General features: G+C 59.8%; 1 long non-coding RNA gene across 1 annotated transcript in view; it reads right to left on the bottom strand.

Moving 5' to 3' along the window:
- The window catches only part of LOC125335926, a 41,422-nt gene extending 23,547 nt beyond the window's left edge, over positions 1 to 17,875 (bottom strand). Inside the window, exons 1-2 of the long non-coding RNA XR_007207590.1 lie at positions 17,646 to 17,875; positions 11,264 to 11,737 (exon numbers count right to left, since the gene is read on the bottom strand). This is a non-coding gene — a long non-coding RNA (uncharacterized LOC125335926). The remainder of the gene's footprint in view (positions 1 to 11,263; positions 11,738 to 17,645) is intronic.
- Between the last annotated feature and the right edge of the window lie 4,909 nt (positions 17,876 to 22,784).

Raw genomic sequence — 22,784 nt, 5'->3', positions numbered from 1 at the left:
CCACTCGTGGCAGCTTGGAGAAAAGCAGGAATTGGGCTCCTAATCCCTGAAATTAAAGGGAATCCAGAAATCACAATTTGGGAGTTTTCTTCCCCCCGAGCTTCCCACAGACAGCTTGGTGCTGCCTTGCCAAAGTCGGCTTTCACACCCGGCCCTAAAGGAGGATTAAATCCCACACTGACACACGGCTTCATCATCCCAGAGGATCCCAAAAATCCCTTTGGCCAGGGAAACTCCCCCTCCTGGAGCGCAGAACTCCGGGAATTTCAACCCTCACGTGGATCCTTGCTTAGGAGCAGCTCTGCAGGGCTGATGCTCCCGAGGCCAGAGCGGAGCCAGGGGCGCCTGGACCAGCCCTGGGGACAGGGAAGGGACCCACCCCCTCCTTCCCTCAGGTGAGTCCTTATCAACCCCCGCCCCCCCCCGAGGTGAGCCCTTATCAGCCCGCGGCACCACAAAGGGCCATAAAGGGCCGGGAGGTGACAGCTGTGCTCCAGGTGTGCCCCAGGTGGGGCAGGGCCCTTTCATCTCGCCTCAAACCTGGCACAGGCGGTAAAAAAACCCCACCAGGATGGGCTCGGGGGGTTATGGAGACCTTGGGAATGTTTTATTCCCTGGCATCCATCCCTTGGGAGCAAGAGGCAGCTGGGCTGTGCTGGCACTGCCCCATGCCGAGGGATTTAGGATGGCTCCAGGGGTGGCATCTCAGCAATGAGAGCCCCGGTGCAGCTCCCAAAGGAAGGACGTGGCTGTGGGGAGAGGAAAACACAGGGAAAATAAAGTGGGAACCTCGTTTTGTGGCCAGACTTTTCCTTTTCCCAAACTCCCCGAGGACACGGCACGGTGGGATTTTCCCAATGGGATTTTCACCCCAGCCGGGCACATCCCAAGGGCAGAGGTCGCTCCTCACTCCTCCCTTTCAAGCTCCGGCCGCAGGTGCCGGCCGTGCCCACGGGAAGAGCTGTGCCAGCCGCACCAGATGTCACCGCAGGGGTCACCCCGGGGCCGGGGGACCTGTCCTGCCTGGGCAGGAGCTGGCCCTGGCCTTGGGCTGGCAGCAAACACCCCCTTATCTCCTGTCCCTTATCTCGCTGGGCAAACCGGCCCGGACAATGTTTGATTGCCCCAATCCTCGTGGGAAGGGGCAGCCGGGGGAGGCGGGAACTGCAGGGGAATTCCACAACGGGAGATGAAACGGAGCTGGGGAAGCAGCAGGTAAACAGGGAATGGCCCGGTGGGATCAGCTCAGCCAGCAGGAAGGGCTCACACCGTGTCCCAAATCCCAGACAGGGAACGTCCCGGTGGGATCAGCTCAGCCAGCAGGAAGGGCTCACACCGTGTCCCAAATCCCAGACAGGGAACGTCCCGGTGGGATCAGCTCAGCTCCCTGCAGGAAGGGCTCACACCGTGTCCCAAATCCCAGACAGGGAATATCCTGGTGGGATCAGCTCAGCTCCCTGCAGGAAGGGCTCACACCGTGTCCCAAATCCCAGACAGGGAACGTCCCGGTGGGATCAGCTCAGCTCCCTGCAGGAAGGGCTCACACCGTGTCCCAAATCCCAGACAGGGAATGGCCCAGTGGGATCAGCTCAGCTCCCTGCAGGAAGGGCTCACACCGTGTCCCAAATCCCAGACAGGGAATATCCTGGTGGGATCAGCTCAGCTCCCTGCAGGAAGGGCTCACACCGTGTCCCAAATTCCAGACAGGGAACGTCCCAGTGGGATCAGCTCAGCTCCCTGCAGGAAGGGCTCACACCGTGTCCCAAATCCCAGACAGGGAATGGCCCAGTGGGATCAGCTCAGCTCCCTGCAGGAAGGGCTCACACCGTGTCCCAAATCCCAGACAGGGAATATCCTGGTGGGATCAGCTCAGCTCCCTGCAGGAAGGGCTCACACCGTGTCCCAAATTCCAGACAGGGAATATCCCGGTGGGATCAGCTCAGCTCCCTGCAGGAAGGGCTCACACCGTGTCCCAAATTCCAGACAGGGAATATCCTGGTGGGATCAGCTCAGCTCCCTGCAGGAAGGGCTCACACCGTGTCCCAAATTCCAGACAGGGAATATCCTGGTGGGATCAGCTCAGCTCCCTGCAGGAAGGGCTCACACCGTGTCCCAAATCCCAGACAGGGAATATCCTGGTGGGATCAGCTCAGCTCCCTGCAGGAAGGGCTCACACCGTGTCCCAAATTCCAGACAGGGAATATCCCGGTGGGATCTGCCCAGCTCCCTGCAGGAAGGGCTCACACCGTGTCCCAAATTCCAGACAGGGAATGTCCCAGTGGGATCTGCCCAGCTCCCTGCAGGAAGGGCTCACACCGTGTCCCAAATCCCAGACAGGGAATGGCCCAGTGGGATCTGCCCAGCTCCCTGCAGGAAGGGCTCACACCGTGTCCCAAATCCCAGACAGGGAATGGCCCAGTGGGATCTGCCCAGCTCCCTGCAGGAAGGGCTCACACCGTGTCCCAAATCCCAGACAGGGAATGGCCCAGTGGGATCTGCCCAGCTCCCTGCAGGAAGGGCTCACACCGTGTCCCAAATCCCAGACAGGGAATGTCCCAGTGGGATCTGCCCAGCTCCCTGCAGGAAGGGCTCACACCGTGTCCCGAACTCCACAAGCCCCAAACCCAGGATGTTTCCGCTCCCATCTCCCGGGACATGGGAATTCCCGGCTGGAGCAGGGGCTGCTTCTGCACCGACCCGATGGATGCAGAACATCCAGTGCTGGGTCCCCATCGCACGGGGCCAACCCGAGACGTTCCTCACCCCTTGGAGGCTTTGCTGAGCCCCTAAAGCCTCTCCCGGCATCTCCTGCAGCCCCAGGGAAGGGCAGGGCACGGGGAGGGCACAGCCCCGGCAGAGCCCCTCTGCCCCTCCCGGTCCCCCCGAGGTGTCCGGAGGCTTTGGAAGCCCTGGCACAGCAGCTCCATCCCAGGGGTGCTGAATCCAGGCTCCGAGGCTGCATCCCACGGCCAGGAATGCGCTGGGAAGGGCCGGGAGCGCTCAGGGAAGGTGTTAAAGAGCCCGGCAGTTGTTTATAACCCGCGGGAAGCGGCGATTTCCCCTTGATTACCCCTTAATCCTCCGTGAGCGCCGCTTTACGAGCCGGGGCTCCCGCGGAGCCGCACAAACACCTGGACAGGGAACCCTGGAGCGCAAAAATCCCCCGTCCCCACCTGCCCCGAGCCACCACTCCCAGGGGATCAACCCCCAGGGGCCGTTTTGGGGTCAGACTGGAGGAGATGAGTTAAAAATAAAACTAAGCCAGGCAATGCCCCTGGGCAGGCGGTGTCGAGCTGCTCCCACTCCGGGCGGGAGACGAGCACGGGAGGAACCCACAGCGGGTGATGCTCCAAGGGGGATTCCTGCTGCAATCCCTTTTCCGTGCTCCCGACCTGGACGTTCCCAGCGCCACCAGGACGGAACATTTGAGGTTTCCCAGCTCCTTCCCAGCAGCTGCTCCTGGCCCTGGGCTGGCAAGACTGAGCCAGCCTCTCCCCACCAGCGTTCCCACCCCGATGCTCCCGGGCTTCAATTTAAGGAATAAGGAGTGGCCTGTCAGATGCTTTTCCAAAATCTCCTCATCCCGGGCTCCAGGGAAGTTGGATGCAGCCGAGATCCCGCTGGCACATGGGGATGGGGCTGAGGGAGCAGGGCTGGAGGTGAGGAACACAGCCAGGGCTTCCAAAGCCCCTGGCAGTGCTCCCTGCTGTCCTGCAAATGCCAACAGCTCCCCAGTCCAGCCCAATCCTCCTGGAAGGAGCTTTGGGATTTGGAGAGAGCCAGGTTTAGGAGCATCCTGAGGAGTTTTGGGATTTGGAGAGAGCCGGGTTTAGGAGCATCCTGAGGAGTTTTGGGATTTGGAGAGAGCCAGGTTTAGGAGCATCCAGAAGAGTTTTGGGATTTGGAGAGAGCCAGGTTTAGGAGCACCCGGAGAAGTTCTGGGCAAGCAGGGGGGCTCGGCATGGAGCTCCTTCCCCAAGTGCTGCAAAGGACACCAAAAACCCTCAGCACAAAATGCTCCAGAGCAGCTTTATCCCAGTGCCCGACCAGGAAAAGCCCTGGCAGCTCCCACCCTCTGCTCCAGCCCCTTTGGGTTTTTAACTGGATAAACTGGGAGTCCTTCCCAACCATCCAACAACAGCTGCCGCCTCTCACCCAGCCCCAAAAGCTCCGAAATACCAAACTCTCCCACCTCAGACATCACAACTTGGGCCATTCCCATCCTCAGCCCTGCCTGCAATAGCTGGGAAGCCGCAGCCACACAGCTGGAAAACCAGCCCTGTCCCAAAACCTGATCCCAGGTTTACTTTGTGATAAAGCTCACACAGAGCCTTGATCCAACAACTCGGGGCAGTTGGATCTGCCTAAATCCACAAAGCAGCTGCGGAAAACATCCTACTACGGTCCTGCCAGGGAAAAGGGGCGTTTTCCCATGGAAAGGGGCATTTTCCCATGGAACACAAAAGCAGCACCCACAAAATTCCAACCTGGAGAGAAGGGCTGAGCAACAGCTCCAAGAGACCAAAAAGCGCCCACCCCGTGCAGGTCCCCCCAAATCCCCCAAACCCAGAGCTGCTCCTTCCCCACCCCGAGGAAGCTGCTCTCCACCTGCCCACGGATTTGCCTGAGCTTTGTTTTCCAAGATTTGCTTATCACCCCCATCCCGTGGCTTCTCCCGGGTCTCTCCCACCCACGGCGGGGGCGGAAAACCATCAGGAAAGCAAACTTTGGAATGTCGCAAGGGAAAGCTCCAGGAGGAAGGAGCTGTGCTCCAAACATATTTGAAGGGATTCTCAACCATTGTGGTGCCTCAGTGGTTTTGTCCTGGAGAGTTGGGATGCACTGGATGCCACAGATCCTGAGCTCAATATTCCATCCCGGCCAGGAATTTTACACAGGGGCTGTTAAGGAACTCAAGGACCTGCGGGTCCCACTCTCCTTAAGCAGGAGGCTTTAGGAAATCCCAGCCCTAATCCCTGCTTGCCGTGGGAGCCGCCCTTCCCTGCTGTAAAAACGGGATAATATCCTCTTATCCCAAAGGAACCTCAGCCTGGAGCTGCTCAGAGCCTGCCCTGGAACAGCCTGGAAGTGGCTGGGCATGCAATTGCTCCCCAAACAACTCCTGCAGCACCTTTTCCTTGGGATCCCTTTCCCTGCAGCTCAGCTCAGCCATTCCCAGCCCCAAGGATCCAAATCCATCAGTTCCCACCATTCCTGTGTGACTTTGGATCGGTTATTTCACCCCTCACAGACTCAGTTTCCCCTCGGGATCAGTGAAAAGGACACAAACGCCCCTTCACCTGCCCGGCCACAGGCGTTTCCAGCCCCAGTGGCTTCCAAAATCCTTGGAAAAGAGGCAGGGAAAGCGTGAGAACAGCCAGAGCCCCCGTGGTTGCTTATGGGATGAAGAAATTGAGGCTGAGTCACAGAGCCAGAGCCGAGCGTTCCCAGGAGAGCCCCAGACTCCCAACAAACTGGTTCCAGACAGGATTCTGGTGCTGATCCCAGAACAACAGCATCCTGAGGTCCCAGCATCGGGAATTTGGCAGGGCTGGAGCAGCTGGAAGGGATTTGGGGCCATCACTTGCAGGGGAGGTGGGATACACACTCCACATGCACCCGAAACTTCCCAGAGGAGCATTCCCAACCACCCCAAAGGAGTTATTTTATCCCACAAGTGCCCTCCTGCAGAAAGAGGACAGAAAAGCTGGGCTCATCCCGGCAAAAAGAAGAGGGAAAAGCTGGGCTCATCCCTGCCAGAAGAGTGGTGCCCTGGGAACACACAATTCCCTTTAAATCCGCCTTGTCCCTGCTCCTGCCCACGCCCCGTCCCCATCCCGGGATATTTCTGATCCCATTTCCTAATCTGCAGCACATGATGCAAGAGCAGAGCCCGGCACAGAGCTGCACGTGGAGAGGCAGCCACAAGCCGGGGATGTGGGAAACGCTTCCCTGACTCACAGAGGGACTCGAGAAAGCAGGATGAGGGCAGCAGGAACGCCAGGAGCAGGCGCAGGCTCCTGGGAAGGATGTTGGAGGTGGAAAAAACAAGTGGCTGCTTCCCCAGGGACTCGGCTGAGTCATGGTCCCACGACAGAGCCAGGGGCCAGCAGGACTCCCAGGATTCCGTCATTCCACAGATTCACTGGAGACAGGGAAGGGGGAGATCTCAGGGTACAACAAATTCCATCCCAAATCCATCCCTTGCATCCTTTATTCCTTCAGAGCACTTCCAAACCTGATCCTGCCCTTTCCTCATGGAAAAGGGAATCCCTCTGCAGCCAGGCCGGGCCAGGCTCCTTCCCAAGGGCAGGGAGAAGCCCGGAAGCAAAGGAACTGCAGGGCATGGAAAGCCTTGAGAGCCTCGGAGCAGCTCCTGCAAGGGCAGCGAAGCTTCCAAGGGAAAAGCAGGAGTTTCGGGGGCCATGGAATGGTTTGGCTTGGAAGGGACCTTCAGGATCACGCAGTTCCAACCCCTGCCACGCATTTGGTGGCCAAAAGCCACCGTGAGCCCGGGAAGAAGGACGGGAAACAAAGGAGAAGGGCCGGGGAGGGAGGAAGAAGGTGAAGGGGACGGGCAGGAGGGGATGGACGCAGGGGAAGGATTTGCTCGGAGCCAGATCCGCAGCCTGTTCCTGAAACTTCCCACCCGCGTGCCAGGCGCTCCCGAATACTAATCAGAGCCGAGAAAACACCAAACAATTAGGAAGGAAAAGTCTCCTGGCAGAGTTTCTCCTGGAGACGTCGGGCTGGTTTTGTTTACGAGCGGGAGGAAGTGGGAACCGCTCCTGTTTGTTCTGCGGGAGAAAAGAGAAAGCTCCAGTGTTTTAATTTCTCCGCCGAAAACCCCGGAGATTTGGCCTGAAACGGAGCAGGGAGGCTGATCCAGATTCACCCGCAGCCCTTTGTTACAAGGAAATATTTGAGGCGCTTTTTCTCCTCCCTCCCCTTCTGCGTGGGCAAAGAAAGGGGCAGTGGATACAAAGGCGGCATTTTTTGTTCCCAGAAAATATCAATGAAAAGAGCATTCCAGAGGCCAAGGGCGCAGCGCAGCTCCCAGGGCACGGAACATGTCCTGGCCGGGCCGATGCACCCCAGGAAGGGCAAAAACATCACCTCAAAAACCTCCTTTTTGTTATAAGGGCAGGTGAGCGACACTCAGGGAGCCTAAATCCACTTTTTCACCAAATTTTTGCCCCCCCCCCCCCAGGGACACACACGAGGCTGGGAGGGGACGAGCTCACACCAACTTCACTTCCTCGGAGGCGCAACTTGCAACTCCTTGGGTGGAAAATCCCTGGATCGACATCTCCCTTCGATTTTCACACAGCAGGGCCTGAAGCAGCACCCCGGAAAATCAAATAAACCGGGTTTAGGGTGGGCTGTAACAGCGAGCAGGAGGAGCTGGGAGAGGAGCTGGGACAGTTCCCGGGTGAGGAAAAGCAGATCCCAGGACAAATCCCAGCATCCCAGGGCCAGGGGGCACTCCTGGAGCGCGGAGCAGCGTGAGAACAGAGCTTGGGCTGCCCCCGAGGCTCTCAGGGGCCTTTCAGAGCTCTCTGCTGGGCTCAAGCAGCTCTTTCCCTGCAGGCAGCAGCCCGGGGATGGACAAACTGTGCCATTCCCAGCTAAAAACTTCCCAAAAACCCGGCTTTTCGGAGCAAACGCCAAATGGCTTCACCATGGAAACCCAGCCCGGGGCTGGTAGAGCCGCTGGAATTCGCCCTTGGCTGCGGCCCGGGAGGAGCCTGGACAGGGAAACCTTTCAGCTCGGGAAGTGCCAGCCCAGGAGTCTGGGACTGCTCGGGAAGTGCTTCCAAGGCAGCCAAAGGCGCGGGATTATCCTGCAATAATTCACCATTCCCAGACACCGCCGTGTGGAAGCAGAGCCAGAGTCGGCTCCCGATCCCTCCTCTCCCCGGGGAGCTGGAAAAGGGAGGGGACAGCAAATGGGGAAGGGAGAGGCAGAGTAGGAGCTTTCCAAGCTTTTCTTTGGGAGAAGGGAGCACGTTGAGCCATCCCATCAGGAGCTGGAGGCATCCCAAGGCAAACCTCACGCGCTGTCCTCCTGTCCCCGTGCCCACTCCCCAAACCCCACATTCCCAGCTCACGCTCGTGGATCAGCAGCATTCCAGACACGGTTTCAGTTTTCCCGAGTGCCTCAGGCTTTTGGCCAAAGGCACAAACATCAGTGTCCCGTTTATCAGCCCGGATCCGCTCTCTCCTCAGCCCCACCTCTCACTCCCTCGGCACTCTGGTCCCGGGGAGTCAAGAACCAGACTGGGGTTCTCCAGAACCATGGAATCTCCAGAGCTGGAAGCGACCCACAAGGATCAAGTCCAGCTCCTGAATAATCGCTTGGTTTGGGGTCTGGACTTCCACAGGCATCCCGGCAGGTTGGGAATTGCCCTTGCCCGGGAGCGGCACCCACGGGCACCCATCGGGGTGGGAGCGTTCCGGGCGGGCGCTGGAAGCCACCAGCGGAGCGGGAGCGGGGAATGGAGGCAGGGCCGGGCCGGGAATGCCGCGGGCCGGGAATGCCGCGGGCCGGGAATGCCGCGGAGCTCCGCTGCCATCCAGCGGCCGCGGGACGGGGCTCCGGCAGCGCCGTGGGCTCGCTGGAAGCCGCGGTCACCCCGCACCCGGCCCGTGCGGCTGCTGGCACAGCGAACACCGCCTGGATGGGTGCTCCCCAATATCCCGCCTCGTCTGGAGCAGCCCTGCGGGGTTCAGCTGCTGCTCCCAAGGATATTGGCCGCTCCATGGGGTTTTTACACCTTTTTCCCAGCTTTTTCAGCTCAGAGAGCAGGGGGCTGGAGCAGCTCTGCTCTGCAGGGAAAGCTGGGAATGTTCAGCCTGGGCAAGACAAGGCTCCGGGGAACATTTAAAACCCTTTCCAGCGCCTGAAGGAGCTCCAAAGGAGCTGATGAGGGGATATGGACAAGGGATGGAGTGACAGGACAAGGGGGAATGGCATCCCACTGCCAGAGGGCAGCGACGGATGGGATACTGGGAAGGAATTCTTGGCTGCCCCTGGGTCCCTGGAAGTGTCCAAGGCCAGGCTGGACACTGGGGCTTGGAGCAGCCTGGGATAGCGGAAGGTGTCCCTGCCCACGGCAGGGGCGGCACTGGAGGGGCTTTGGGGTCCCTTCAATCCCATCCCATTCCCGGCGATCCCACAGAACCCCGGGCCCCCTCCCCGCGCGCCCCCTGCGGGCCCCGCCGGGCACTGCAGGCGCTGCCGCTGCCGCCGCCAGGGGTCAGCGCGAGCCCGGGAGAGATCCCCGAGCCCGCTGGAAGCCCGCTGGAAGCCCGCTGGAAGCCCGCTGGAAGCCCGCTGGAAGCCCGCTGGAAGCCCGCTGGAAGCCCGCTGGAAGCCCGCATTTCCCGCCTGGAGCGCGCTCCCGAGCCCCGGTGGGACCTGGGATCCAGCGTCCCCCTGCCCAGAGGGGGTCACCTCATTCCCAGGAGCCAGCTGCCCTCTGAGCAGGGATCCCCATCCCAAGGCGCCCTTCCGAAGGGATCTGTGCCACTGGGGACACGGGTCAGTGGCGGCCTCGGCAGCGCTGCGGGAACGGTCTGACTCTGGGACCTTTGAGGGCTTTTCCAAGCGGAACGATCCCGTGATTCCACGGAAGGGGCTGAGCAGGGTCAGGGAGGCCCTAAAACCTTCTGCACATGGGGTGTCCCTGAGCCCAAACCTCACAGGCCTCAGCAGCCCTGGGCTTCCCTGGAGCACCCCTGAGTTTTACTGGGACAGATCCTGCTCTGGGGTGCCCGGGGCACCGACCTGCAGCGAGAAATTAACAGTGACAAGGAAACGTCACAGCCAGGGCTTGAGAAGGGATTGCTGAAGGCCCTGATAAAGATCCTGATAAAGATCCAGCCTGCAGCTCCAGGTGAGGATCTCTGCAGCCGGATTCAGTTCATCCTCCCTGCAGGATTGCAAGGCCAGGTTGGACAGGATCCTGTTCTCTGGAAGGTGTCCCTGATCACAGCAGAGTTGGAACAAGATAAACTTGAAGATTCCCAATCCAAACCATTCCAGGAAGAAGTGCAGCACCAGGACAGGACTCTCAGCTACCACAAGCACCAACATCTGTACCACGGACCCAGAAACCACAGGAGATCCCTCAGAAAAAGGGAAAAATACAAAAAAGCCAACCCAAACCCCAGTATCAGCCCGGCCCCAGAGCCAGGGAGGGCTGGGCTGCTTTACAGCAGCTCAGGATAAAAATCTGCCCTAAATCAGCCCAAAGAGCTCAGCCCGAAAATGTGGAACTGCAGCAAGGTCACGGGCACAAATCTCATCCCTCCTCCTCCTCTTCCCTGCGCTGCAGAGGCAGGGACAGCACAGGGAGCCAGGAGACTCCTGATGGAAAGGGATGAAGCCAAGGGCTTGGTACGTTCATGGGATCATCACGGGAAAACCCCAAGGGATTGGGGAGGGACTGAGCTGGAACAGCAGCGACAGGGAGGGAAACAGAAACCCCAGCTCTGTTCCAACACCTGGATGCTGCAGCGCTCGGAGGCTGAAACCCAGAGCTGCTTCAGCCACTCTGAGCTCCAGGTTTGCATTTGCCACCGCTGGGAAGAGCAAACACCAGATCCTCCTGGATCTGTGGTCAACAGCAGCTCATTCCCCACCCAAAAACCCTCCTGCTCCATCCTCCTTCCCCCAGGCTGTTCCCAGCATCACACCCGGATGGCAACACCAGCACAAGTCCCCTCAAAATCCAAAGCCTGGCATCGTTTTCCAGCAGGAAAATGGATTTTCCATCCTGAGCAGACTCACAGCAGCCTCTCCTCCAAAGGGAGCCTTTCGGCTCCTCCCCTGCAGCCACCAGGAGCCCCTCAGGATGAGCCACACGTTGTCCCCAGTGACCCCGACAAGGGTCCCCCCTCTGCCACCCCTGGCTTAGGAGTGTGGAAAACCATCAGGGTTCCATTCCCGAGGGAAAGGAAGGAAAACCTCCCGGGAAGCTGCAGCCTTTAACCTTTTATGCATTGCTCAGCAATAAAACACCAGGAAGGAAACTCCTGTTGGGGATTTCCAGCTGAAATAGCACTAAAAATTCCGTATTTTGATGAAAGCAGCCAGTCCAGCTGGCAGAACAAACCTCTCTGCTCCCTCATTCCCTCAGAGCAGCTCATTGCATTGGGAATGGTTTTCCTCGAGACAGGGAAAATATCCCATTTTCCAACAAGTCCAATGGGAAGGTGCTCAAAAAAAAAAAAGGAAAAATACATATTCCTGACTCACCTCAGAGCAGCAGGATTTGTCCCACGGGAGTGCACGGAATCCTCCCTCCTCCAGGGCCAGGATGCTCAGAGCAGCCCAGAAAAAGAGGGAATTGTAGCCTTGGGCTGTAAGTGCTGCTTTTCCACCTCTGTCCCTCGGGAGGTTCCCTGTATCAGCGCCAGTCCCGCCAGGATGATGCCAACAGCAGTAAATCCACGGGATTTTGGGAGCAGCAGGCGCCTGCAGCCTCCCGGCCGTGCCATTCCCAGCTCCGGACAGAAGGGAGCATCCAAATCCCACCCGAGGCTCAGCGCTCGGGATCCCAGAGCAGAGGGACCATCCAGGAACAAATCCTGCCTCGGGAGCCTTTCCCTGGAGGAGGGGATGAGCCCCAGCCCTGGGCACGGTCAGGCTCGGGCGTCCTCACGGCTGGCACGAGGAGATTCCAGCAGCTCCTGCGGCCGATGGCGTCTGTCCCCTCAGGAATGCCAAAACCTGTGGGAAACAAGAGTCAGGTGAGGGACAGGAGCGACCTCGGGCACTGCAGCACGGCCCCGTGCCCAGTCCTTGCTCTCCTCGGGGCACCTGAGCGCATCCCACGGAATGGGGCTGCAAGAGATCCCCAAATCCAGCATCCCAGAGCCAGGATTGTGCCAAATTGAGGGGCCCGGCTGCATCTTCCCTGCTGCTGCTCAGCACAGGCGCTGGCCACGCTGGTGGCCACGTCCCCAGGGAGCACTGGCCGGTTCCTCGCTTACGACTGGTCCCAGGCACGCAGGATTCCTGCTTGAATCCATCCGGGGAACAGAGGGACCGGTTCCCTCGCAGGGAAGCACAACTCCGGCAAACGCAGCCCTGGCGCTCAGAGAGGCGACAATTCCCAAGCTGAATTCCCACCAGGAAACCACGACCTGAGCCCTTCCAGGATCTGGGCAGGGCTCAAAGGCTGAGCACGGCCTTACCTTGGTGACAACCCCGGCAGAGAGCCCAGCACGGGAGCAGCTCCTCCCTAAACCAACCCGCGGAAGTTTGGGACGCGCGGGCAGCGGGAGCAGGGACAGCAGCGGGAGCAGGGACAGCCAGAGGGTTTTTGGGGGCGTTTTGGCTTCCTCGCCGTGTGCCAGGTCCCCCCAGAGCCCCTCACGTGGCCACCCCGCTCGCCACAGCCCCGTTAGGCCTCGTTAGGGCGCCGCTGCCGCCGGCACAAAGTCCGTATTTGTTTCCCCGCAGGGGTGGAAAGAAAGGGGGTTTTGTGTTTTCTTCCTCTGCTCTTTGCAGGCTGCGGGGAGTTTATTTGACACTCCAGCACTCTTTGTGAGCTGAGTGCCCCGGGATAAATGCTACCCTTAAGAGTTACTTGGCGTTAGACAGAGGGACCCTCTTCAGAGGAGAATGGGGGCTTGTTGGGATGGGGTGGGAGGGGGGCGCGGGGAGGGGGGCGCGAGGAGAGCCCTCATAGAAGGGTCTCTGTCCTGGCCTCACAATGGAGTGAATTCTTCAAGATACCGGGAGCTGAAAGGAAGGAAGGAACTTTCCTCCTTTTAAAAAGGATTTTCAGGAACAATTGAAGAAGCCATAAAAAGGGGAGCATTATTCCCTGTCCAGGCTGCTGGGCTGGGAAGCTTCTCCCTCCCCCTCCCAGCCCTGGGCTGGGCAGATCCGACAGATCCCACTGGGATAAATGGAGAGGTGGGATGAGGGTCACAGGCAGATTATTGAGGGGACTGTGAGCAGGAGGTGTCCTGGTCCTTGTGCTCCCTCCCACAGCCAGGTACCGCTTCCATGAGCCACCTTTTCCTGCCTCCAGCTCCCTCTGCCTCCGTAGGAAACAGGGATTATCCCAGGAACACGGATGAAACACGCACTGACGGCCCAGGGTGCCACCACCCTGGCAGGGATGCAGGAGCTGCTGTCCCCACAGACACAGCCACGCAGTCGAGGGTGGCATTTCCATGGAAAACGGCTGGAGAGGGCCCTGCCGGGCACTTCCAGGTGAGCAGCTGCTCCTCCCCAGCCTCGTGGGGCGTTTTCCGCACACCCTCAGCCCAGAGAGAGGATTTAAAGCCGTGGAAGTTTGGCTGGTAAGCTTCACCACAGATCCCAGCCCCCTCCAGGGTGATGGATCCAGCTCCCACTCCCTCCCAGTGGCCACTGGTGGCCAAGTCCTCCTCCTGCCCCACCCCAGGGGCTGCAGTGCAGCATCTCCAGCAGAACCACAGCTCAGATCCCAACATTGCCCCATTCCCAAATCCCTGCTGGTCCCACTGGCACCCCAGAGGATCCCTCATTCCCTCCAGTTGCTCGGGAGGTGCTGGAACAGGTGCTAAGCCAAGCCCAAGGCTGAGCTGGCTGTGAGGAAACCTCCTGGAGCTCATCCCAACACCCCAGCAGGGAAGGGACCTGCTCTCCAGAGCCTGAGATCGCAGGGAAGCTCCTGGCAGCTGGAATTCCTGGAGTTCCCGGCCTCAGGGACAGGCAGCTGCCTCTTGGTGTCACTGGCAGCCCAGGTGCCAGTGCTGGCAGCAGCTCCTGTCCCTCCAGGGACACCTTCCCTGCCCTGGGCCGGTGCCAGCCTGGGCTTTGCCTGCAGGGAACGAGGAGGGCAGGGCAGCAGGGACTCCCTGGGCAGCCACCCTACAGCCCTAAAGCGCCCCAGGCTGCACCACCCGCCTGCCAGCGGGACCCCCCGCCCCAAAAATACCTTTTCTCGTACAAACTTAGGGGAAACTTCCAAAAATCTTAAATACTTCAGCCTGAGAGCGCAGTTTAAAGGAGCAGCAGCTGAGCCAACTCCAGTGACAGCCGGGACACCCCAGACTGGGGACAATGTGACACCAAGGCCCCAAAGCAGCTTCCTCCACCTGACCCCGAGCAGGACACGTTCCAGGGGCCCAGAGCAGCCCTGCAGAGCCAGCCTGAAGCTCCTGTATGGCACAAAACCCCTTTGGCCCTGCTGATCCCATCCTGTTCCTGGCGAGGCTCAAGGCTGCCTTAGGCTGAGCTTTACCCAGCAGAGCCCCCCCTGCTCCTTCAAGAGACCTGGGAAGGTTTTCCCGCAGCTCTGATCCCCTCCCAGGGAGGAAAAGCAGGAATAAAACCCCGGAGGAATCAGCTTTACCAACAGCCTGAGCAGACGACGTTTGCTCCCAACACAAAAACCCGTTCCAAGCTTTATTTTTTTCCTCGGGAAAGCTGCACAACCACCCAGGGATCAAACACATTTATTTAAAGGCTTAGGTTTTAGCCCTCAAAAAACATCTGTGGCTTGGCAGAGGGAGCAGCCAATTGAATTTAAAAAATGCTCCCTTCTGAGGGCACGGCAGCGGCGCAACCCCGGGGCCGAGGGCTTCGCACCTCATCAGCTCCGGGGAAGAATCACACCCAGAGAGGGACCGGGGCTGGGAGCAGCCGCGACCGCCCTCGCTCCGCTTTTCCTCTGGGTGCCGCGCCAGGAAAGCGCTTCCTGCAAATTCCAGTGCTGCCGCAGAGCGGGGGGAAACCCAAAAATGGGAAAATTGCAGCTCTAAACTCAGGCTGGGAGCAGGACACCGAGCGCCAGCGAGTCCCCAGGGACCCGTGAGGCGGCAAACCCCAATCCCGCGCTGAGAGCTTCCATCCGAAACGAGCAGCGCTTCTCAGGCAGTCACGGGAGGCAATAAAAGCGTTTCCACGCCGTGTTTGCACCACCCCGGGGGACTTTTTTGCCCCCTCATTTCTGTTCTTAATCCATCTTTGCCGCTGGACTCGGCCCCGCCGAACAAGGGCACCCTTTGTAAAGCAGCTCCAGCCCCCGGCCGGCCGCGGTCACTGGCAGAGCCCTGCGCTCCCCTCGCCCTCTCTTTTGTTGCTTTGCTTTTCTGTTCAAAGTTCAAACAACCCCCAGAGCCCCCAGGAAGCCGCACTGTGCTCCCGGCATTGTCCCCCCGCTGTCCGGGGCTCCACAGGGAGGGGGCGGGTGTGGCCCAAAACTTTTGATCTGCCGAAAATTTAAGGCGCTCTGATCGTTTATAATCCAGGAGAGCTCCCAGATGGAGGAGCTGGAGTCCAAAAGCGTCCAGATCTGAGGCAGCTGCTGCTGAAAATCGCCAGGGAGAAGGGATGCTGCTGGGCTGGGTAAATTTAAAACCAGGCTCAAGGGGAATGGAGAAACGCAGCCCTCGGAAGAGCCAGGTCAGAGCCAGCGATGTCCAGGTGTCCCAGGCAGAGGGATCCTAAAAAGAGTCCGGGTCTCAAAGTCCCCCAAGTCCTCTGTGCACCTGAAACCCTGAGCCCAGCCCAGCCAGGTGCAGGTGAAGGGGCACCTGAGCTTAGAGACCCCTGAACCCCCCAAAATCCAGTTTAACTCAGAGCTGCCCCTCAAACACCGCAGGTGACACCGCTCGGCTCATGTGGCCACCACTGTGCCGGGCTCTCGGGGCATTCCTCATTCTCCAGCCCTTTAGGGGTGAATCCGCATTCCCCAGCAGCTCCCAGACCCAGCACCGCCATTCCAGAGGCATCTGGGGATCCTTCAGCCACAGGGAGCAGCCCCTGCTCAGCACCTCCAGACTGGGTCCTGCCGGCACCCCAAAGCCTGGGATGAGCCCATTTGGGATCTCCCCTGTCTCTGCTGGATCCTGCTGGACTCCACAGCTCTGCATTCCTGGCTCAGCAGATGAGCTGGGACATTCCCGCTCCCAAATCCCTTGGGCAGGAGAAGCACCTGCAGCTCCTGGGACTGAACCTGGCAAAGAACACCTGAGGCCCGCAGGTACCCGCCAGAGCCTGCTCCCCCTGCCCTCCCCAAAATCCTTCCTGCCCTGGGAGACACCTCAGCCCTCCCCAAAATCCCTCCTTCCTCAGGAGACACCCCCACAGGGACGCTCCTGCCCACAGGGTGACTTTTCCTCCTCCTGACTGCACAAAAAATGGGATTTGGGTTTCTTTCCACACTCGTTGTGCTCACAAAGCTCCTTCACACCTCAGCTGGAAGCCTCTTCCCAAAGGATCCACACTCCCACAGCCAGAGTGACCCCGCTGCCCTGCCCCAGCCCCAAATGGGGCGATCACTGCCACATCAAACGGAGTTTGAGGGGTGCCACATCTCCCAAACCTTTGTTTGGGGACACCTGAGCACGGAAAGCACCTGGTAACCTTCAATAAAAAGCTTGATAGAAAGAGCAGATCCAGCTGGTTTTGCAGGAAAGCCTTGGAAAAAGAGAGCACGGAGCGATTGTCTCCACATCAGGGCTCTAACTCCCCACACCTGCGGGAAGGATTGAGGTGAACCAGGAAGATTTTTTTTTTTCCCCCCCGTAATTCTACAGGGAAATGAGAAATTTGACGTCCTGAAAGCATCACCTGGCTGCCAGCGGGGAGGGACAGTGGCCTTGGGAGCCCTGCTCTGCTTCCCCAGCTGGAATCTCCCCTCCACAACCCCGGGCAAAGCAAAACGCAGCCTCTTCCCGAGGCCTGAGTCACCAACGCTCTGCCCCCACTTCCCTCCCCCCGTGATTATAAAAAGATGTCTCAATTAGCGAGAGCTGAGCAATTCCCGCAGCCTCAAAGCCTTCGGAGGAAACACATTCCGAGCCGGCAGCGAGCAGCACCAACAATGTCCGGGCAATAAAAGCTCCTCTTGTTTCTATCAAAGGAACCTCAAACATCCTTTCCCCAAACACGCATCCCTGGCACTCCGGAGGGATCCCGGGCTGGAGTTCCCCTGGCCACGCCGGGTCCCCGGCAGCAGACAGCGCTAATTTCTGTGTGTGCTCTTGGTTGCAGGTCTAGACTGGTGTGGTCTTTTTGTTGTAGGCAGCGAAAGAAGGGAGTCATTCATGTTTTTCCAGGATTCACACAAAAGTGCTCTTGTGCATCCCAGATCCCGCGGATCGCCAGCCCCGAGCCGGCTCCGGGCTCGCCCCGGGCTTGGGGACAGCCCGGCGGGGAGGGGACGGGGCTCCGAGGGGCTGCAGACGCTGCCCGAGGCCCCGCCCGGGCACCTGCCCCGGGGCGAGACTTTTGGGGAAGGAATTCCCACGGCAGGGAAGGGAAAAGCCGTGTGTGGGTCCCTAAAAATAAACCCCAAACCCCACCAGAAATACCGAAAACAACGAAGGAAAACAGCGGCCACACGGCTTTCCTTGAAGAGGAGGGGAAAATTCCCCCCATGCTCGCCGGGACCCCCGAACCAGGAGCATCCCAGGCCGGAGCCCCGGGCAGGGGAAGGGCCGGGGGGACACAAAGGAGATGGCACCGGGGGGGAAGCGACAGCGGGTGCGGGCACCGAGGGGACCGCAGCGCCCGGCGCAGCCCCCCCCGCGCCGGGACCCCCGGGGGACCCGCAGGAGCGAGTGCGGGGCGGAGGAGCCCCGTGCTGACCCCCCGAACCCCCCGCACCCCCCGAGCCGAGCGGGGCACCCACCTCCGCCGGCAGCGCCCGAACCCTCCCGGGGCTGCGGCTCCCCCGGTGCGCGGAGCGGCGGCATCCTCCTCATCCTCCTCCTCCAGAGCCTCAGCCCGCTCCGGGGCTCCGGGTATCGCCGCGCTCCCATCTCCCGGCGGGAATATCCCCGGGAGCGCCGGGGCGGGAGCGCGGGATGGGCTCGGGAGCGGCCCGGCCGCAGCCAGGGATGCTCCGACTGCGGCTGCCGGGCCATTCCCCCTTTTATAGCCCCGCGGCGGCGGGCGGGCGGCGCGGCTTCACGGGACTTGTAGTTCCTCCCCCCGGCCTGGAGCCGCCTCCCTTCGTCCCTCTGTCCCTCCCTCCGTCCCTCCGTGGGGAGGGGAGGGCGCGGGCGGTGGGGGAAGACCCGAGGGTCGCGGCGGTTCCGCTCTTCCCCGGGACCCCGCCGCTCTCCGCCGTCCGCGGGGGAGGGAAGAGGCGCTGGTTTTGCCTGGAAAAGCCCGGTTTTCCACGGCATTCCGGGAGTCGCATCCCTGGCACAGCCAGCCCGACGCCACAGCGGCCCTAAAGTGAATGAGTAACCCCAAAACCCCGGCACGAACAGCGAGCGCTGCAATCGCGCCGGGTATTGGTTATTGTTTCCGTTTAATTATTGTCCCAATTATTAATTTAACTTAATTATTAACCCACCCGCGGAATGAACGGGCAATTAACCGTGCTGTTGACTTAGGGGCTGATGTACGGCCCGTTCTCCCGAGCCCTCGGTCCTGGCAGAGTCACCCAGTGGGATGGAGCCGTGTCCCACACGTTCCCTCTGCCCTCTGAACCCCACGTGCCTTGGGGAACATCCTGAAGGGCACCGCGGGCACGGGGAGGGGGTGGCACCGTGGGACAGGGACCCAGCCCCTTCCCACCTGCACCGGGCTGGGATTTACCATCCCACAGCCCCGGAATTGCTGCTGAAGGGAAACCACAGAAGTTTTTTAGGACAAGGGGGGCTGAGGGAGCAAGAGGGAAGGGAAAAAATCCCTCCTGGCAGCTTTTCAGGGCCCGAAGCCGGAGTGGAAATGCTTCCCTGCCCTTAATTGCTTCGAGAGCAGATGAATTTCTTGAAGAAACCGCAGCTGAAACGCAGCACAAATCACATCGTGCTGCTTGTGTTGGCTGCCTGCTGAAGGAGGGAAAAGGTCATCGTTTAGGGGATATTAAAAAGGGGAAAAAGCCATATTTTAGCGCTGTGCAGGAGGGGGCTGTGCTGCGTTTTCACAGCCACGGCCTGGAAATTCAAACCTGTTTGGCAAGAGGCAGAACGGGGCTCACAGCGAGGAAAGAGCTGGGAAAAGGCTCCAAATGATGGAGCTCACCCTGCCCCTGGATCCCTGGAAGTGTCCAAGGCCAGGCTGGACGGGGCTTGGAGCAGCCTGGGACAGTGGAAGGTGTCCCTGCCCGTGGCAAGGGATGGGACTGGATGAGATTTAAGGTCCCTCCCCACCCAAACCGTAACAACATCAGCACCAAAAGCAGCAGAGCTCCCTGGAGCCCATGGGAAGGCTCCTGCTGATCCAGCACCACCTGAGCTGGGCGTCCAAAGGCTCCCGTGGGCTCACAGAGCCGTGGCATTGGATGTCCGGGATTTCCGAAGGCAAATTGCCGCTTTTATGGTTTAATTCCGGGGTTTTTCTCCCTTTTCCAGCGGCATTTCCTTCAGAGCCGCGAGCCCACAGGACACGGAGCTGTCAGGCTCCCAAACAAACCTGGGGCTCTCCAAGGCTCTGCCACAGCTTTTGTGTCACCCTCTGCTGGGAGTGAAGGACCACGACAGCCCCTGGGCGCTGCTCAGGCCCCTCCGTGCTGCCCAGAGACCCCAGAAGAGAAGGAATTCCCATGGCAAGCTGCAGCACTCATTCCCAGAGGAGCCCGACGCCCATTTGTGGGATGCTCCCAGCCCAGGCTCTGCCAGAGGCTGCCGCGACGGTGGAAGGCGCTGGGAGACGCCGGAATGGGATCCAGCTCCAGGAGAGGCAGCAGCCCAGCCCTGCAAACACTCGGACATTGTTGGGAAGTGCCAGCCGTGCCCCTTCCCGGCTCCTTGGAGAGCACAGCATTCCTGCCCCGCGTTCCTGAGCCACAGGGAAAAGCCCTGGAATGCTGGGGTGGGCAGGCTGGGCAAGGAAGGAGCAGGATTGCCCGTGGAGCAGGATAAAGCGCACGTGGAGCAGGGAATGCAGCACCCAGGGGTGGGAGGATGTCAGCCAGATGCTCCCCAGGGTGCAAAATCCGTGGTTTCCCCACAGCTGCGCTCGGAGCAGCTGGAAGCGTCCTTTATCCCACAGGGATCCGCAGCTCCCCGGCGGCGTGCGGAGCACAGAATTCCCAGGATCGTTCAGGCTGGGAAAGACCTCCAAGATCCATCGAGTCCACTCCGCAAATATCAAATCCAGCATGGGAATGTGGCCACTGGATCTGAGCTCTGTGGGAGCTTTTTTAAGGGAGGAAATCCTCGGTGCAACAGCAATGGGAAGGGAAGAGGGTTTTGCTGGGAAGGGAAGTCCTGTTCCTCACTCCAGGCACGGCTTTGGGGCTCCCAAGAGCACCAGCAGGAGGATGGACTGGCTCTTCTCCAGAAGAATATTCCTGAGATCCGGAACTCCCAATGGCCAGGAATTGCCAAGGAGGAAGGACTGGGTTGTTGACTTCTCCATGCAAACTGGGAAAGCTCTGGGAAGCACTGGGAGCCCTGCCCTGGGAAGGGGGAGCCGGGAAAACTCTTTATTCCTGTGGAAGCTGCGTTGGTACCAACACCCCGTGCAGCAGTTTGGGGTCACAGCCCCAGGCCATGCTGCTTTTCCCACCCCAGCCTGAGAATGGCACATCCAAAAATCCACGCTGGTGGTTTTTCCCAGAAAAACAACGAAATAAACTGTTTAGTGATGGGCAGCACTGGGAAAATAAAGAAACAGGGAAGGGTGAGCTGGGAATGAGTTCCTACAGGATGGCTGCTCCCTGTTCCCAGGCCTGGCCAGCACAGTCACCTCTGGAAGTCCTCTGACCTTCAAATACCCTCCCCAGCCCGGTTAAATCCATATAAATATATGGAAATATGGGAACAAAAAGCTTTTTCTTTCCAGCGCTGAGAGTGCCAAGTGCTGCGGGAGCCAATAAAGAGCAGCAGCTCCAGGGAGCTGTGGCAGGTAAAACACAAACAACCCCAATCCTTCCCCAAAACTTCAGCCAATCCCCAAATCTAAAAAAAAAATAATAAACCAATAAAAATGAAACTCAAACCAAGCCCCAAAGCTGAGGTTTGTAAAAGAGGAAGAAAATGTGGTTCTGTGTTTGCCTGGTGCTGGATCCCAGCCTGGCCCACAGGCCTGGGAAGGAAGGGCTGCTCCAGCTGCAGGAGCACTGCGAGAGCTCCTTGGAGGCAGCTGGAGCAGGGATGGGAAAGCCGTGGGGACACTCCTGTCCCCTCCCCGCTGCGCACAAAGGGACACGGAGCGCTCACGGCTCGGGATCGTCCCAGGCAGGGGCAGAGCAGGAACACGGGAAGGATCCGCTGCCATCACCAGTCCTGGGCTCTGAGCCCCTCCAATGCCCGAACAGAGAGGGGGCGAGGAGGGATCAGCCTCTGCTGCCGGGAACAGGGGATGGGACAAGGGGAACCGGCCTCGAGTTGTGCCAGTGAGGGTCAGGGCGAGTGTGAAGGGAAATTCCTCCCCTGCAGGAGTGGTCGGGCATCGAAGGGGCTGCCCAGGGCACGGGGGGAGTCCCCACCCCTCAAAAAGGAGCAGAGGTGGCTCTTCTCCATCAGCTCTGGTTGACAGGGGAGTGTTCGGTCAGAGCTTGGACTTGGTGGCCCTGGAGTTCTTTTCCAGCCTTATTATGGAGCCACGGAGATGGGGAGAGACATTCCAAGCAGGGTGGTTTGGTACCTGGGCCTGGAATTCTCTGCTCCCAAGATGCCACCCAGCCCCCAGGAGCCTCCGAGCACCCTGGGGAGGACAAAGGCAGGGCTGAGCAGCGGCACAGCGTCACCTGTTTGCTCAGTGACGCGGGCAGAGCAGGGCAGAGAGGTTTAAATGCCACGGCCAAGGTCACCCGGGACAGCTGGGACACAGCACGGAGCTCCCAGGCCCTGCCCCACCAGCCAGGGGAGGCAAAACAGCCTCCAACCCCTTAAATAGCTGATAAGCCCCCCAAAATCGCCATGAACCCAAAGCACAGGAAGGGGACGGGTAAAATGATGAATGCCAAGAGCCAAACCTGCTCCTCAGTGGGACAGGGACAGAAAATCCCAATTCCTGCCACACCAAGGTCTGGATGGGCTGAGTGCTCGATCCTTAAATCACTTAAAGGCAGCCTTGAAGCCCCAAAAGTCCCCTGTGTGCTCAGCTGGGGAGATAAATCCATTCTCTGAGGCGGCTGAGGTGACTCAGCCCCCATCCCTGGGGAAGAGGCACAAACACCCACTCGGGGCGAGCTCTCGGGCAGTGATTTAGTGTCTCTCCTGCTCTCCCCACACTCCTCGCCTGCCGCACAAGGATCCATTGAGAGGCTGCAGAACAAACGTTCCCTTATGCAGCTCCAAAAAAGTCTCCGGCGCTCTGTGTGAGGCAGCTGCCCCGGAGCTCGCTGTGGTTACTCATTAACCGCGGCTCCCGGGGCACGGGAAGGAGGAATCGGCTTCACAGACCCTAAAAAAAAAAAAAAAAAGAAAGAAAACAAACCGGCAATGAAAATAAATACATCAGGTGTCCTGGAAAAGGACGGGGGAAAAACAGGTGGTCCCGGGAGCAGCTCCGGGGCTGGGATGGGCTGCGGGAGTAGGGCGGGCAAAGGAACCGAGGGAAGTGCGTGGGGACAAAAGGGGACGATTATTGAAGGGAAGGGGAGAAAGAGAGGGGACAGGGAGGCGCCTGCGCTCGGCAGAGAGGGGTTTCTGTGCCCTTCCCTGCGCGGAGCCATTCCCTGTTCCCTGCCCCCGGAGCGTTTTCCATGGGGATGAGGGGCTGCCGCGGCTGGGGGCGTTTCCCAGGGGTCACTCCGCTCCCCAGGCCAGGAGAGCCCTGCGGTGACCTGTCCCGGCAGGAGAGGATGGAGCTGCTCCCTGGATTCCCAGCCTGGATCCCAAGATCAGAAGCCTCCTCCAGCCCAGTA

The sequence above is a fragment of the Corvus hawaiiensis genome, chromosome 19, assembly GCF_020740725.1.
Source record: "Corvus hawaiiensis isolate bCorHaw1 chromosome 19, bCorHaw1.pri.cur, whole genome shotgun sequence".
Classification (NCBI taxonomy): Eukaryota; Metazoa; Chordata; class Aves; order Passeriformes; family Corvidae; genus Corvus; species Corvus hawaiiensis.
This window is presented reverse-complemented; position numbering and strand designations above follow the sequence as displayed.